Source organism: Arvicanthis niloticus, chromosome 5 (genome assembly GCF_011762505.2).
Source record: "Arvicanthis niloticus isolate mArvNil1 chromosome 5, mArvNil1.pat.X, whole genome shotgun sequence".
In the NCBI taxonomy this organism is placed as follows: Eukaryota; Metazoa; Chordata; class Mammalia; order Rodentia; family Muridae; genus Arvicanthis; species Arvicanthis niloticus.
Window position 1 is genome coordinate 55,648,549 of NC_047662.1, and position 5,687 is coordinate 55,654,235.

Here is a 5,687-nt window from a genome sequence, read left to right on the forward strand (position 1 = left end):
TGCCTCCATCTGATGAGAACAATGCGATTGTGTTTGGGTACATCTGGGTAATCTAAGATAATGCTCCCAACTTAGGAGCCAACATTTAATCACATCTTCCCCCTTGTTATATGATAGCTATCGGTTTCAGAGTTTGGGGTCCAATAAATTTGGGAGACACTTTTTAGTCAGCCAAATTTTCTTTCCTCCTGAAAATGGCAGGTCATATTACTTTCCCAAGAGTGGAAATAAGGCTCTGTTTGACTAGCCACTCTCTTCACTCGTTTCCTGGGTGACTGAAAACACTATCTCCACCTGTTTCTTCCTTGTTATCCAACCTTTTGAATCAGTGGTCTCATTGGAGTGTTTGGTCTTTGGTAACCCCTCCCTCTAGTGCCTAGTTCAAGGTACCATGGATTAGACTCAGGAGAAGAATGGAAGAAATTCCTACAGTGATCTAGCAACAGAACTTTGCAATGCTCCAGGTACATATATATGGGAAGTCACCTGGTGATGCCAAAAATCGTCCATTTAGCAGGAAGCTATAAAGGACACCTGAAATTTAGATGAGAAAGGGATGCAGCACAACCCAGTTTTCAGTATAAGGTAAGACTGATGAAAAGCCAAAGATGGCTACCAAACATGAGCAGCTTCTATAGGTTATACTTTATGTGACCGTCTTTCATGTACTCCTCACTTCCCATAGTGGTGCATATTATGTTTACAAATGAAGATACTGAGGCTCGACCAGCAAGGTCTTGTCTAACCTTTAATCACCTAACTGGAGTTGGTTCAGCTTCTACATGACACACTTGACCTACAACCCTGGCCTTGGGCTAAGTAAAGTAGCAGGAACATGAGTGTAGTGTCTTATAGACAGAGAAAAGAGATGCCCACATTGTGATGAGAATATCAGAAGTCACATGGTGTGAGCACCCAAATTAGCAGGGGAGCCCTGCGTGTATCAGATTTGACAATATGTTTTTAGAGACGCTCACTCAAAACTTTTAAAAAGTATTTGAAACTAAATACCAAAAATAGCCAACTGTGTGGTAAAGGGGTAGATTTACTTTCCTGGCACTTGACATGTCAACTGGCCCTAGTAAGGACTAAAGTTCCCCCACCAACTTGCTTATATTAATCTCTAGGCTCTGCAGATGTGTGAAGTAGATATCATAAGTTATATAAGTTTTCAAACAGCCACTCCTATCGGGCATCACCATGTGACTCTGATTTAGATTAAGGACAACCATTGCCAAAAACATGTATGGCTATAATGCACAAGTCATTTTTAGCATTCCTTGTTTTTCATTGTCCTCGAAAAAATGATGCTACGGGTTGAAATAATAGCAATGTCTCCAGAGATTTGCTGTATGGTCTTTTCTTTGTTTTTGTTTGGTTTTTTGTTGTTTCTTTTCTTTTTTTTTTTTTTTTGACAGAGTCTCACTATGTAGTTCTGGCTATCCTGGAACTCACTACAGTTACAAAATCACAAATATACAAAAAATACAAACTATATAACAAAACAAGATTTAATAGAGTGGCTTTTTTTAAATTAGGCTGCAGTCCAGCAAGTCCAGCAGAGCAGAGGCTGTTTACCATCAGAAAGGTAAAGAGTCTTGTAATCGCTCTGCTCACATCTCAGTTGGTCTTGAGTCTATGTGGGAGTCTTGAAGAAGAAGGTTCTAATACCAGCAAAGGGAGACAAACTCAGAAGCAAGATAAACTTGCCAGCAAGAGTGAGGGCAAGCAGCAAGAAGCAAAGGCTTCCTTTTTTCAATATCCTGGTGTCGTCACTAGAAGGTGTGGCTCATATTTAGGGTGGGTCTTCAAACCTCACTGCTGCAGGATATTTGATAACACTGTGAAAACCAAGATTGTGTTATTTACTGGAAAAAAAACCCTGTTTCTAGTTGTTTAGCCTTTGCATACACCGTTAATCCCTATGTCAGGAATATAGAGGTGCCTAGTATACACCTTTATTCCCAAACAATGAAGGGAAAGTTAGTTTGTAGAAGGAAGCACCCATATTTGAAAGTGATGTCTAATTGAGTGGCAGATAAAGTGATGAATCAGAGAAAGATTGACAGAATGAATCAGAGATAGGATACAACCAATTCTCATGAGAAGAGAGAGGAAAGAGAAACTACTAAAGAGAGAGTTAGCACAGAGAAGAGAAAGGAGGGACGAAATTTTACCAGGACAGTTTTACAGAGACAGACTGAAGAGAGAACAAGCTAGACACAGGTGAAGATGGAATTAGCCAGAGAATGAGAAAGACCCAGAAGATTAGAACATATTGCTAAAGTTAGTATGAGGCCAAGCAGAGTAAAAAATTTGAGGCAGAGAGAGAAGCCAGTTTGAACTAGTCAACTTGCAGAGGAATTTGAGCCAGAACTGCTGAGTTGTACCAGCCACTCAGAGATCAGAAAGAACCAGAAAAGGTGAGTTTATTCAGCAGCAAGTCTCAGAGGCTGCAAACAATCTAGGCCTAGATTAGGTTGTATGGAGTCTAGACACTTCCAAGACTCGGCCAGGGTGAGGCAGTAAGTCTGGGAGATGACAATTATATCAGGTGAATAAAAGTTACTTTTATACTCACATGACCTGAATTTAGGGTGGATCTTCCAATCCCTGAAGATCTAGATTTAGGGTGAGTCCTCCACTTCAGATGACTTAATCAAGAAAAATTTCTCATAGTTGTGTTCAGCTGCCTGGGTTTAGTTGATTCCTGATATAGTCAATTTGACGAGAATAGTCATCACATGTATGCATGGTATACCTATAAGGGGAGCATGACATTTGCATTTGTGAATTATGTCCAGAGGCCCAGAGTTGACATCAGATGTCTTCCTTGGGTTTTGTTTTTGTTTGGTTTGTTTGTTTGTTTGTTTGTTTGTTTGTTTGTTTTCTTTATTGATTGAGATAAGGTCTCTAGCTTAACTGAGAGGCTGGCAATTCCAGCTAGTCAAGCTAGATAGCTTGTCCCAGCACCCTTGGGTCTGCTTCCCAAGAACTGGGATTACAAGTAGCTGACATACTTGTTTGACTCCCCTGGGTACTGGGGAATTCAAAATCTAGTCCTCATGACAGTGTAGTGTCTTAGTTACATTTCTACAGTGTGATCAAACACTGACTGTCTTAGTTAACTGTGAAGAGACACTATGACCAAGGCAACTCTTATAAGGACAACATATAATTGGGCTGGCTTACAGGTTCAGAGATTCAGTCCATTATCATCAAGGTGAGGGCATGGCAGCATCCAGGCAGGCATGATACAGGAGGAGCTGAGAGTTCTACGTCTTGTTCCAAAGGCAAACAGGAGAAGACTGACTTCCAGGCAACTGGAACAAGGGTCTTAAATACCACACCAGAGTAACAAGGCCACATCTACTCTAACAAGGCCATGTCTCCTAATAGTGCCACTCCCTGGGCCAAGCATATTTAAACCACCAGGCTGACTAAACTACCTTGAGGAAGAAAGGTTTATTTGGCTTAAGTTTCTTAATCGTGGTCCATCACTGAGTGCAGTCAGGGCAGAAACTCAAAAGCAAGACTCTGGAGGAACTGAAGTAGAGCTAAGAAAAGATGCTGCTCTCTGGCTTGCTCTCCGTGTCTTGCTCAGCCTGCTTTCATATAGGCCCCAGGACCAACTACCCAGGAGTTCCCCCATAGACTTGTCTACAGGCCAACCTGATGGAGGGAATCCCTCAACTAAGTATTCTTCATTCCAGATGACTCTAGATTATGTCAAGTTTACAGCACAACCAGCCAGCACCCATTGAGTCATCTCTCTAGCCTGTGAAAGGGCTTCCTCAAACAGAAGGGGCTGCTGACGTTCAAGTTGCTACCATTATGGTGGGGCCTCGATAGGAGGTTTGAGGTTAGTAAAAGAAGACACGAAGCAGGTAAAGGCAGCTCTGGGAGATCTGACTCTAAGAAGCACTACTCTTTCAGCCAGCCATAGAATCCACTCCCCTTCCTTAACTAAATAAATGGTACAAACCAAGCATATCCTGTGAAAAGTCTCCTTTTGGTTTTGCCATTCCACTCCCTTGTACTGTCTTTGTGAGGGTCAGTCTCAACCATAACCCTGCCAAAAAACCACAGAAGTTTCCCTTGACAACTGATCCCTAAAGTGTGCATTCGCTTGACCTCTGGTATACAAACCTACAAATGATAATTTTAAAAATGATAAGGTAGTTCTTCATAAATAAATCCTCATGCTTTCTGCCATAGGTCTTTGAGGAAGACTCTTCTCTTCTTTTGAACTCTCTAAGCACTAAGTTACCTCCACAGAGGGACTGCACACGGTGAGCCAGATATCCTGGAGAATCACCCACCATTGCAATTTCCAACAATGTGAGGTGGTGAAATTCCAGAACTCAAAGACTGGTTTTCTCTAGCAATGCAGGAGTCTTCCGCAGAACACCCTGTTTCAATTTACCCTAGAGATTTCACTATGGATGTTCTTACAGATTTTTCAAAGCCTAACAAAGGATTCCCTCATGACCCAGAGCAAAGAACAGATGAGTTTGCGAGTTTCAAGGCATGGGTTTGGATTCTAACTTTGTTCCTCACTAGCCGTGTGATTTCTATAAGAGACGTACATGGTGTTGAATTAGCATCTATGTGTCTGCCTCAGTTTCTTCAAGTTGAAAATGGTCCACAAGTCATGGGGCTATGTTAAGAAGTAAATAAAAAATAAACTGGAAATTTCAAGCATACAGTAGTTATTCAGTAGTGGCCATCAGTACTAGACAAATTCTCAGCATATTTATCAGCTAGAAAAATGTTGGTCTGATATGATCCAGAAGTGCAAGGATAGGTTGAGTCTGAGAAAGCCAGCAGGTGTGTTGAGACCTGTAGCAGTAAAGCCCCATCTCACTCCTAGCCCCAAAGGGACAAAAGGAAGCCAGGTGTAGCTGGCCACCCAGAGGCAGAGCCAGAAGATGTACTGATAGAGGAACACAGGGACTGACACACCCCCTGGCACGAAGCCTAGAGCAGTAGGGGAAATTCCCAGTCTTCCCCTAGTTCATCTCTTGCTGATGATGATTTCTTGCCATTGGTTAAACACAGCCAGGAGACAGAGGCCAATTAGTAATCTGGGTGCAATCACAAGGGTCAACATCATAGGGCACATTACAGATGACAGAATGGATCTGGGTAGTCAGAGGTCACAAATACAGAACCATCAGTGATTCCCATAGGGGCTAGAACTAGTGTATCCAGAACATCTACAAAATCCCTGAAAACGTCCTGCAGTGGTGACTGTGATTGTTACTCCAGGCATAAAATCCCTGCACTGATCCCCATAGCCTAAAGACACCTTCCCCATGAGCTCCTGTCCTAGGTATCCCTCCTGACTCTCCCCTACTCATAGGCTCTGGAATACACAGGCTCTACCAGAGTACTCGCCTTTTCTTGTATTCTCTGCAATTCCATTTACTTAAAAAATTTTAATTAGTGAGTCTCTTGATAGGAGGTACTGGCTCTTGGGAATGACTTATTCTCTGCTATTCTTCTTTGGAAAGCCCAATCCTATGTACATTGGCATGTTTAATCTTTCCTCTGAGAACCTCTCATCCTCTTGAATCTGTGCTTAAGCCTACAGCAAAATACCTTTTTGGAAAACTTTTTAAATCAGCACACAATGTATTAGATATCGTTATGTAATTTTTAAACACGTTCTCTTGTGGTTGATT